Below are 12,525 nucleotides of genomic sequence, written 5' to 3'. Positions count from 1 at the left end.
CTTTTCTTGTAGAAGACCTTGAGACATTGCCTGTTTCTCTGCATGCTGTGTCACTACTGTGAATTTTATTGTTAATTTGGTTCTTGTTGCTCTTTAGGCTGTTGGGTCCCCAGTGTTGGGTCCCCCAATAATGGGTCCATGGTCAAAGGAGTGAGACTGATACAAAGCGAAGGTCAAGCAAAGCTTTATTTCACGCCAAGCATCAAGAATCAAACCGACCATCAAACTGACCGGCTCGGGGCTGCCCCTTATAGAGAGGGCGACCCCTCCCTGCTTCACAGACTATCTTTTATAGAGCAAAGACCATGTGGTTGGGCCTGGCCACACACAGGTGGCGAATGAGATTGTAACTCACAGAGAAAGCTGCACAGTCATGCTAGGTCACACACGGGTGACCATTTGAACTACAATTTACCCTAGTAGACATTTGAACTAGCCTATCACCTTGGTCAGAATTGGCGCCCAAAAGGCGGGGAGGAGGGGCCCCACACTCCTTGGTAGCTAGGGAGACAGTATGCTGCTCTACTGATTGGATGTCTCCACCTGACCCAGCTCATCCCTGCATTTGGCCATTATCTCCACCTGACCTGACCCACCCTTGTATTTCGGCTTTGTTGCCTGAGACTGGTTTCCTGGACTTGCTTTTAAGTAAGTTCCCCTTGAGGGGGTGGGCAGGGTCAGTTTAAGTTTCACTGCATAAACAACAAAATGGCTGTTCAACCAAGGCGGGGCCGCTCTGGCTAAATAGGCCTTTACAAGGCCATTTTTTTTCTTCCTGGAAGTGTATATTTTCATTCTGCCTTTACTGTTCTTAATTTTAACATGCCTGGATCTGAAACTTTCAGTTTGACATTTTTCATAATTTGTTTTAATTTTGTGAAAATTCTCTAATACATTGTTTTTAAGCTCTTCCCTGCTCTCTGCTTTAATTTTTTCCCTCTTTATGGTATTCCCAGGATCTAGATTTTGGCACTTTTATTTCTATCCTTTATCCTCTTGGTATTTCTTTGATATATCTTTTTTTCTGTAGTCACCTAGGAGATTCTTGCCCATTTGATCTTCAAACTCAGTAATTCATCTGTGAGTTACACCGATCTGTAATTTAGTCCCATTTATTGTGGTTTTTTACAGTTTTAGCCATTACAGTGTTGTGCCATTACGTGTTGATCTGTCATAGCCGCTAACGTCAAAAATGCGCAGTAAGCCCCAGCGTGCTGCCGTGGCCACCTGCTCCATCCCGGGGAATCCCAAGGGGTCGGGACAAATCAACAACCTAGCTCCTGGCTAGGTTTGCCAACCCTGTTGCTGAACAAACTTGGATTAAACTCGTCATTGGAGAAGCCAGTATCTCAAGAAATGAGGGTTTGGAAAAGAGAAAGGGAGGAATTTATTTCAGAAGGCAGCGCCCGGGGAGGCGGCTGGCTCAAGCCTTGACAACCGACCTCCCCGCCTGCAAGACGGACGCGGAGTGTTGTACAGAGAGAGGCCCGTACACAAGGTGCACAAGCAAGAGGGCGTGCGAGGAGCATGTGGTCATGGGTTGGGGGTTTGGTCTGTGGTCAGCCCGTGATCACAGGCGGGGAAGGGGATGTGTGGGGTGTTGTATTGACGTATTAATGTCAGGGACATCCCTTTCCTGTTGCGTCTTTTCTGGTTTGTCAGTTAGAATGTGCCGGTCTTGGCAAAACACCTTTGTCAATGCCTCAAGAAAGTGCAAAAAGAAAGGAGCCCCGTGGGTTTTAGAGTATGAATTAAGTGGTCTTATGATTTCTGGTTTTAACTGTTGGGATCTATAGTTGAGTACAGGGCTCGAGGATAATACTAATATTTTCCTTTGTGTTCACCTATTAATGAGTTCTTATTCTTTTCTCATTTACAAATATTTCTTCCATTGTCCTTAGCGAAATACTATCTTCATTTCCTTCTATTCTTCCAATTTATCTACTTTGGAAAGTTTAACCTAGATAAAGAATAAAGAATATTGCCTATTCTTTATTGGAGTAAATGTTTTCTTCATTTCTGGCATTGGAAGAGTTACTGTGTTTACTTGACTTTAGTGGAACTTTTTTTCTGAAAATATCCATGGCTTTATCAAATTGTTCATTAACTTATATTGTTTCAACACATACTGTTTCAATAGATCTTTTTTTTTTTTTTTTTAAGATTTATTTATTTGAGAGAGAGAGGATGAGAGAGAAAGAGAGCACGAGAAGGGGAGGGTCAGAGGGAGAAGCAGACTCCCCGCTGAGCAGAGAGCCCGATGCGGGACTCGATCCCAGAACTCCAGGATCACGACCTGAGCCGAAGGCAGTCGCTTAACCACCTGAGCCACCCAGGCGTCCCATCAATAGATCTTTTCTGTCCAACAGAAGAGAAATATTTCATTCAGAAAACGATCATGGACTTTATCATTATTGGCTTGCTTATAATGTTTTCTTTGATGAAAAGTTACATTGTTTTTATGTGTACAATTTACTGTACTTGTGTGCAGTACGTGTAACAAGATAAGAGTATAGTTTTGTTATTCGATTACTGAACAACTTTAGAACGTTTCCTAATTCTGAAAATACCTTCAAGTTAAGATATTTTATTTGTGTATTTATTATTAACACATAATGTCTTATTTGCCCCAGGGGTACAGGTCTGTGAATCGCCAGGCTTACACATTTCACAGCACTCACCATAGCACATGCCCTCCCCAGTGTCCATCACCCAGTCACCCTCTCCCTCCCTCCTCCCACCAGCAACCTTCAGTTTGTTTCCTGAGATTAAGAGTCTCAAATTAAGATATTTTAATTGTTACACGATTGAACAGATTTGGGGAGCTGCGATGTATGTTTCTATTCAATAAGATGCTGTTGTTTTAGAAAACTGAATTTGTTAATTTGCTTTGTAATTCAGCAGTTATTTACTGTGGATAGGAACTAGATGCTAGGGATGCAAGGATAACAATTTTTAAAACCCAGATTCATTTCCTTTTCTAGGACATTCTTGTAATTCCTTTTATGCTGAAATGAAAGCATTCGTTACTGTAAGAGAATGAGAGGTCTAGCTCCATTTGAGTAGATATATTGAAAGGAAAAATTTTTCAAATTAGTTCAATTAGTTCAGTGAACTAGGTTGGGGTTCGTTGCCAGAAATCTTTCTAATCTGATCAAATGGAGCGTCAAATAAAAAGCACATCTGGGCTTATGTAAGGAGACCTTGTGTGAAAAGATTACTGCAGTAAGAGGAGGGAGGGAGATTGTAATAGGGAGAATGTGCGGGCCCTACATCTGCAGGCATCTCAAAGGCTAGGCGGAGAAGGACTTTTCTTTTGTAGGAAAGAGTAAACAAGCCTGGAGAGACTGCGATGTGGGAAGGTGGATGAGCGGGAGTCTTGAGATTAGGGGCAGCAGACCAGAGCATGTTCTCCCCTGAGGTCAGCCTACTTTTAGGAAAGATTATGAAGGAAGGGTTGAGTCTGTTAAACTGGGGGTGGGTGAAAGTTAAAGATCCTGGAGGAAAGAGAGAAGTTTAGCTGAAGATCTGGTCTGGTCAAGTAGCAGGTATTTTGTCCAGATTGGTCAGTGGCACGAATAGTTTAGCTAATCATTTACGAAGCCAAGAAGGGGCATTTGGAGGGTCTTTGTCTGGCTCTGTCTTGAGTAAACACGGGGAGTGCCCTGAATCTTATCTAAATCCTTTGGGGGAAGGGTGGTTCTTTGCAGTGAGCCATTTCCAAAACACAGAGGGGTGGGGGACTTCCTTAACCTTTGTTATTTTCTGGGATCACAGGGCTGGAGTAAAGTTCAACATTGTCAGGCTGGTGGTGGAGATATAAAGAGATGCCTGAGGATGAGTTTTGTGGCAGCCGTCTGTGAGGAGGCTGGTGGAAACCCTCAGGAAGGACAGAGAAGTTAAGAATATGGTAGCCCCACTGAAGTTCAAAATAGGATGTGTGTGATTATAGTGAAGGAGGGAGGATGTTATTTTTAGTTGTGGCCAAGCAGTACTGCGTGTGGGCAGAGGTACTCTCCCGCGGTCTCTTGCAGTAGGGAAAGCGTGATGTCCCCGTGTAAATATTTGGAAGCTCTGTTTTCAAGGATGAGCTTTCCTGTGCATCAGTTCTCTCCCGGGGAAACCACTAACGTTGTGAAATGCTCCGGACACCAAGTGCAAAGAAGGGTTTCTTTCGAGGGCTGCTTTAAAAGCTGGTAAAAGAAATCATCTCTCTCTCTCTTTGACTTTCCTAAAACTCTCTTTAAAACTCTATAAAATGATGAAAATGGTAAGCCTATGCACATTTATAATTACTGTTTGTTAGAATTTAATGTAAAGATAAAAACTGTGCTTCCTGTAAAAATACTGATCTAGAAACAGCTGACATTAAAGCAAAAGGCTTAAATGAAAAAAATCCTTTCGGGTTCTTAAAAAAAATTCTACTGAGGTAAACGTAAAGATCAAGTTGCCTTTATTCAACAATTCATACATTAGGCAGCATCCCATGGAGCAGATAGGAGGGAACTCTGAGGAGCTGTACAAAACAGAAGGATTTAATAGGCAGCCCCGGGGCAGGACAAGGAGGCTATGAGCAAAAGAAAAGAAAGCATTGTTTCTGGCAAGGTCACCTTCCCAGAGGGGGGAAGGGCACTGGGTCTTATCATGCAGATGACCTCACTAATGCTGACCAGGAAATTCCAGACTGATTGGTTTAAAATTCCACTCCTGGGAGAGGCTGAAATCACAATTAGTTTAGGCATTAAGTCTTGGTGGGGCTTAGCAAAAGTGACTCCATTTGGGGTCTGTTTCTTTTCAACAAAGTGAAATATTGTAATAGAAAGCAGAAGATTTGAAGCTGAACTAAAAGTGTTTGTGTCGTTGCTTTGTTTGTGGAGATCAACTGAATCTTAAAACAGTATGTATTTTACAAATTCTACTCTTAAAAATCCAGAAAGTTTTGAGTCTTAGACTCCGATAGCATTCATTCTGCAGTCAAGCTGTTTTATTTTGGTCTTGCAAAGGAATTCGGATAGTTTTGCCAAAGATATTGTTACTTCAGGAATTGGATCCCACGAGTTCCTCTCACAGCTAGGATATGGATATCGAAGTGTTTGGAGAAATGACCAAAACAGCAGGTGTAAGAGGATAGAGTTCTTAAGTGTACAGTCAGAATAGGAAGGAAAGAAAGTCCATTGTTAGGATAAAAAAACGTGGAGAAAAAATTGAGTAAGACTTGCGCAGTTTAGTTCAAAACCTGGTATTCAGAGGGAAACTAAACCCAGGACACTTTTGTCTACACATAGGGGAGTCCTATGTTTTGTAAATAGAAATGTTTGTTTCAATATTGCAGAGTTTTAATTGTCTTAAAAAATATTTCTCCTGGCCTCATTTATTTACTGCGTGATTACCTCATTTCGGAGTGAGGTAGCTGAGCCCCCATTAAGGATAGAAGATAAAGAAGAAAGCCCAGTGCGAAGAGTAGTTAATTGATTATTGAAGGACGTTTTAAGGAGAATTCTCAGAATCTCATTATTGAAACAGACGGCTAGAAGCCTGCCGGAGCGCGGCTCGGACCCTGCAGGCCCTGCCCCCGGGACGCCCAGGCCCACGCAGGCGAGGGTGCTTCGGCAGTCGGCAGTCCCAGCACATGCCCCTCCTTGGAGCTTTTGCTCCTTTGGTCCCAAGAGCGGCCGGGGCTGCCCCGATTCCGGAGGTGCTGAGTGGTGGCGCCACGTCCAGGTGCGAAAGGGTGTCTCTGCACGACGCCGTCCCTGCTCGGAATTTTGTGGTGTCACAGTATCGCCGTAGTTACTGCCCAGACTCCTACTGATTGGACAATACTTTGAGGCTCAGAGCTGTGGAAATGTGGAAGATCCTCTTAAAGCAGGAAGTGTTATCATCAGAATAAAGTGGTTCAAATCTGGTGGCTTCAGCTGTCAGCAAGGTTAGGCTTTACGTGTCCGTTTTTCTTTTTGATTCATTGTAGCCTTTACTTTGACTTCACTTTTGGCATTAGAGGAAGTTCAGATTTTCTTTTCCTCCCCAGCCCTGTGTTCTGGACCTGGCCGTTACCAGGTGCTCAGATGTTCCCCTCAGACCTTCCCCTTCCCAGTCAAGGGTGTTGTGGAATCTCCTGGATGAGAGCCCCCGTGAGGGCCACTGGGCGCTCCCTGAGGCTGTTAGCGGGGCGGCAGGGAGCCCAAGCCCTTAATCGACACGGACTGCGCACGTTCTGCCCTTCTGCCCAAAACCTCATTTCGTGTCTCACCTTTGACCTTTGCCCACTTGGGAGATGACTGTTCACCTCCACTCTGAAACTTTGACCTTCAACAAGACGGAGACAGTCGTTTGTGCTTCATCCTCTTAATTTTCCGGGCATCTCTCTCTTTAATAGGGCTTGTCCCCATTCTCCCCTCTCTCTCGAAGATGATAAGGTCTTTGAAATCAGGGTCCGTGTCCCACTTATTTTGCCTTCTCCACTTCCGTAATGTCACATAAAGTGGTTTCAAAATCTATCTATCGAAAGAGTAAAGATTTTTAATGACTGTTACGAGATATGGGTCCATATGGTAAATTAAGTAAAAAAAAAATAACAATAAGCACTTATATCCCAAGTCAGGGAATTTCAGAAAACACCAATGTTGCTATTTCTTAGCATATGGTAAATATATATCTTCTTCGTGCCCTTGGTGGCTCAGTTGGTTAAGCAACTGCCTTCGGCTCAGGTCGTGATCCTGGAGTCCTGGGATCGAGTCCCACATGGTAGGGGGGTGGTCCCTGCTCAGGGGGGAGTCAGCTTCTCCCTCTGACCTTCCCCCCTCTTGTGCTCTCTCTCTCTCTGTCTTGATTCTCTCTCAAATAAATAAAATCTTATATATATATATATCTCCTCTGTATCACATTATGTGGCTTCTCCTAGTAATGTAAATTGAAAATGTAAAATTTCCAAATTTGTCTACTGGTTAGTTTTCTTGGCTACACTTAGGTATATTTATTGCTCTTCAAAAGCAAAGTTTTTGCAAATTACAGTCATAAAATAAAGAAAAATACCGTAAGGTGTCCTAAAATTTGAGATTTAACCAGAGAATCTTCACAATAGATACTAATTAGATCAAGAAGAGTCAGAAATGAGCTGAATTCTCTGAGTGGGAGTTTGGAAGCTACATGAGCTGTTGCAAGCAATGACATTCCAAGAATTAGCCGCAGTAGAGGATTCGGCAACCTGGAGGAGTTAAGGCGGGATCTAAAATTGCTTGACATTCTCTCGTGATTACCTTCCTGAATTACATATTCAAAAAAAGCAGTAAAAGAGAGTAAAAAGTACATTTATAGGAGAAGCAACTATTGGTTTTTGTTTGTTTTTTAACTTTACCTCGTTTCCCTTCCCGGAACTAAAACGAATGATTAGATTTCATTATTTTACATTATTTCTTTTTTTAAAAGATTTTATTTATTTATTTGACAGAGAGAGACAGCAAGAAAGGGGACACAAGCAGGGGGAGTGGGAGAGGGAGAAGCAGGCTCCTCGCCAAGCAGGGAGCCCAATGTGGGGCTCCATCCCAGGACTCTGGGATCATGACCTGAGCAGGTCATGATGCTTAACAACTGAGCCACCCAGGCACCCCATTTTACATCATTTCTGATCTCATGATGAACAAGAGGATTTTAGTGACTTGTGATTTATTTAATGTGAATTGTGTTTTAATCAGTTTTTTTGGTTCTTTAAAATTTTAACCTTGAAAGAATTCCAGGAATATTTGATTTTAAATATACTCATAAGGGTAAAATGAAATTCAGAACTAGCTGTTTTATAGGTTTTAATATTATGCCATATATAGTTTCTTTAGTCATAACAATGGTATTCATTTATCAAATAAGAGCTTGAGCAGCAGGTTGAAAAGCAGGAAACTGCCATTCATTAACATCTCTCTAACCTTCTGAGCTGGTTTATAAATATCAGTGAATTTACTCTGGTAGGATATGCTGGATTTATTTAAAGAAATGATTGTTGGCTCCAAACTTTTTTTTCCCTTTTTTTAAATAAGTCTACAAAAGGTTAAAGTTAATAGAGTAAATTAATAACAAGTGACCTCACAGTGTATTATCAATGTATTACTGATTTTGAAATAAAACTTGAGATTAAAACAATTTATCTAATGACATCTACATTTCTGGATGAGTTTTGATTGATTTGTTTCCCCCCATTATGGGTTGTATTTTTTTACTTCTTTGCATGACTGATTTTTTTTTTTAATTGGATGCCAAACACTGTGCATTTCACCATGTTGGGTGTTGAATATTTTTATATGCCTTAAAATATTTTAAGCATAGCTTTAGGATTTAGCGAAGTTACTCGGAAATGGGTTAATTCCTTTGAGTCCTGTTTTTAAAATCACTTAAGTGGGGCATTTATTCTAGCTTTAATTTTTCCCTATGTACATGGTTAGGCGCGTCTTAGTAATCCAGCTGATGTCCTGTGAATTACAGGCTTTTCTCCCTTTCTGTTGCCTCCAGTGTGAGTTGCAGGCGCTGGTCTCTCTGACCTTTGTGGGTGACCCTTTCCTCAGTCTCATGAAGTGGTCCTTACTGAGTTAAATTGTAAGGCTTTTTGCAGGTATCTTCAGTTACTTCTGTGGAGCTCTGTCCTCTCCAGTGCTCTGGTCTGGAACCACGAGTCACCTTCATTTCGCCACATCTCAGGCATATCCCAGCTTAGGAAGGTTGCTGGAGTCTGCTTCCATCTCCGCGCACCAGCCCATCATTTCGACTCATTTTTTGTGTTTCAGAGAGTAAGAGAACTATAGCCTGTCACTCCACCATGATTAGAGGTAGGAGCGGCTGAATAGGCCTGTACACCTTTAAGGAACGTGAGAGGTAGCAGCATACATGTCCGAGGGAAGGTTGGCTCATTCAGTGAGTGATATGACTCTTTGTATATACCATTCGGGAAATTAGTGTAAGTGCTGCTGTCGTACCATATACTACCATTAGTCCAAGGAATTTCATGTGTGTATAAAAAAAGGATTATAGTAAGTACAGCACGAACAGGCCCACGCAGGGGGACACACTCTTCAGTATTTGGTCCCAGAGAGTAAAGTTAAATGGGGAGTCTCACACATCACTGATGCCGTGTATACTGTTCCAGACTTTGTTTTTGTTTTTTTTTTTAATTGAACAACTCTTTTATGTTTAATTTAAAAAAATAGAAAATCTAAATTGCAATACTTTAAATCTTGTATGATTTTTACTCTGTATGATTTTTACTTGTATGATTTTTACTATTTTATGGAAAGTTAGTAAAAGATGTTTATGTTATTCTCTCTATATATTATTTAGCGAGAATTTAGGAATAATTTTTTACTGATGAGGAAATAATGTGTCCACATATAAGTAGCCATTGAGACAATGTTTATCAAAAGTTTATCCAAAAAGATTTTATATAATACTATAAATTGAAATTAAGTTTATACAGAACTTACATTTCTTAAACTTAACATAAAGTAAGTTGATAACAATATATATCTTATTACCTCAGCTTTAAGTACATTAAAACATGTTATGAATGCATTACACCTGTAAACAGTATATTGAATACTGACTTATGTTTGCACACTGTATTCTGCACATGGGCATAGTGAGCAAAGCCAGTGTCTGCTTATTTTCTAGTGGGGAATTATGACCTGTTTCTCAAGGAAGAGTAGAGTGTCATTGGATCAAATAAATATGCTAAAAACTAGTGTTTGGAAAGTGAAATTATGGCTTTTGTTTCTATGATAAGAACAGCTTGTCCAGTCCCCACTGACATTTATATCTATGTGCTTTATGAGCAGGTAAAAATCCTTCTGGGATTTCAAAGTCATAGAATTGTAGCGTCATTTCATATCCTTTATTTATTTGGCCTCCTGAACTTTATACAGTTATGTTAAGGTTTTTTTTTTTTTTCTTTCTGTCTTTATGCCCCAAAGAGTTTATAGTATATTGTTAATTTTAAAATACACACAATTTCATGAAATTTAAAATTCTGTGGTATTAAACTCCATCTTTATATTTCACAATCTACTGTTGTTGAAAATGTCTACCTGAGACATACTGAATTTGATCCGCTGATTAATAGGCTTCCTGGTAATTTTATTTTTCCGGAGAAATTGGACCTTACATTTGGATAATTATGTTTCTTTTGTGCTAGTTTGTTATCTTCACTTATTCTTTTCAGGATATGATCAATCAATAATCATGTCTGTTAGGTTCTAGATGAAAAGGAACTTTTGGGACAAGACAAAATATATTTTGTCTGTATTATATTCCCTTCATTCCTTACAGAGTGGTTGGCACTGGTGATTAAAAATGATTTCTGAATGAATGAATACTTTATTTCTAATAAATACAGTAATTTCAATCATTACTTCTACATCTTTTACATTATAGAAAAGAAACCGTATTATATTGTTAGTATAAATGGCATAATCATTTTGGTGTCTTAATTGTTTAAATATATTCTCTACCTTTCTTGTATTAATGGCATAATCATGAGAAGGTAAATGAAGTGTGAGGTTAATAGAAGAGTGATGTTATCATGTCATTATCTAAGTCTATAAAGCAGTGCCTGGTAATAATATTTTATAATTTTTCATATTTATTTTATTTATTTATTTGAGAGAGAGAGAGAGACAGAGAGCCCGAGTTCTAATTCTTAACTGTTTTAATTCTTCATTGGGAGCAGAAATGCCTGAACAGAAATATCAGTAATTTGATTATAAAAATGATTTTATTATCAAGATTAATTTCTCTCCTTGTTTTACTGCTGTATAGATTTGTAAACACTATGCACTAAATGTTGGTATACCCCCAGAATTCACATGTTGAAATCCTGAACCCCAGAGTGGTATTTGGAGATGGGGTCTTTGGAAGGTACTTGGGTTTAGATGAGGTCATCAGGAGACAACCCCGTGATGGGTAGTTTCTTTATGAAAAGAGGAAAAGCGAGAGGGTTGTCCCTCTCTGTCATGTGAGGTCACAGCCAGAAGCTGTGCCCCACAAGCCATGAAGAGGGCCCTCACTGGAACTCACTTAGCTGGCACCTGATCTCAAAACTCCAGCCTCCAACACGGCAAGTTAGAAATTTCTGCAGTTTACGTCATGCCGTTAACGGTATTTTGTATGGCAGTCCAAGCGGACTGGGGGGTGCTGCTGTAACAAGTACCCAAAAATGTGGAAACGGCTTTGGGCCTGGGTGGTGGGTGGAAGCTGGAGAGTGTTGAGGGGCTACTAGAAGAAGGTGATCGCTGTGATACTGCTCGAGGCAATTCTGGTGAGGGTTCAGAAAGAAAAGAGAAGAGCTAAAGAGCCTCCAACTTCTTAAAGAATACATAAATAATCATAAGCAGAATGCTGGTACATGTGTGGATGGAAATCTGATGGATTTCCGGAGAGAAACGTAGACAAAGCATATTACTGGACACTGGAGGAAAGATATTTCTCGCTATGAAGTGGGCAAAGAACTTGGCTGAATTGTGTTTGTGTTCTGGTATTTTTATGGAGGGTAGGACTTGCAATTGATGAAATTGGTGTTTAGCTGAGAACATTTTTTTTTTTTTTTTGAGATTTTATTTATTTGTTTGTCCGAGAGAGAGAGCCTGCGTGAGCGCGCGCGCAAGCAGGGAGAGGGCAGGCGGAGAGAGAAGCAGGCTCCCGGCTGATCAAGGAGCCCGACGCGGGGCTCGGTCCCAGGACCCTGAGATGAAGGCAGAAGCTTCACGGACTGAGCCGCCCGGGCAGCCTCGCTGAGAGAATTTCTAAGCAAGCTGTTGAAAGAGTGGCTTGGCGCCTTCTAACTGATTATACTAAAATGTGGAAGAAAAACAACTGAAAAAGGAATTATTTAAAAGAGAGAGAGAGAGACGCAGGCACCCGGGTCTGCTTCTCTGCCCCTTCCCCTTGCTTGTGCTTTCCCACCCTCCCCAAAATAAATAGATAAAATCTTAAAGAGATAAAAAAGAGACAGTACTTGAAAATTTGGAAAATTCTTAGCCCGTTCGTGTAGCAGAGAATACGAAGGTCGTGGCCAGTTGCAGCTGAAGGGAATGGAGATGGCATGAAATGAAGGCAGGCTTTTGGGCTTCGTAGGTCCTATAGGACTGGAACATAGGTATTTTGCCGTGAGCGTGCATTATTCTTCAAGGTTAGGGATACATGATCCCAAAGGCAAATTCAGAGATCACCAGGGCTGCCTCCTTGGTTTCACACTGGGGTAGGATGCCATCGTCTCGGTTTGCACAGCTCGGGCAGCGGCTGCCCAGAGCATTACGGGGCACAGGGCTGCCTGGCAGAGCCTGGCTGGAGGGGGACACGACTGCCACTTCATAATCAAAACTTCTGTTTATTTACTGCTGTTAATCATTGCTCAGAACTGTGCCACATCTCTTAACTATTGGCTGAAAGTATTAATGTCCTTTCTCCTAAAATTTGCAGATCAATGTAATTAATGATAGATGTACAATAAGAAAAAGACAAGAAGATTAATGAACTTTGGAGGAAATTCATTTG

The 12,525-nt window shown here is 40.8% G+C and overlaps 1 protein-coding gene across 1 annotated transcript in view; it reads left to right on the top strand.

Annotated features, from left to right (window-relative positions):
* The window catches only part of GULP1 (GULP PTB domain containing engulfment adaptor 1), a 257,041-nt gene that overhangs the window by 146,703 nt on the left and 97,813 nt on the right, over positions 1-12,525 (top strand). The window lies entirely within an intron of this gene.

Source organism: Martes martes, assembly GCF_963455335.1.
Source record: "Martes martes genome assembly, chromosome: 3".
Lineage (NCBI taxonomy): Eukaryota > Metazoa > Chordata > Mammalia > Carnivora > Mustelidae > Martes > Martes martes.
This window is presented reverse-complemented; position numbering and strand designations above follow the sequence as displayed.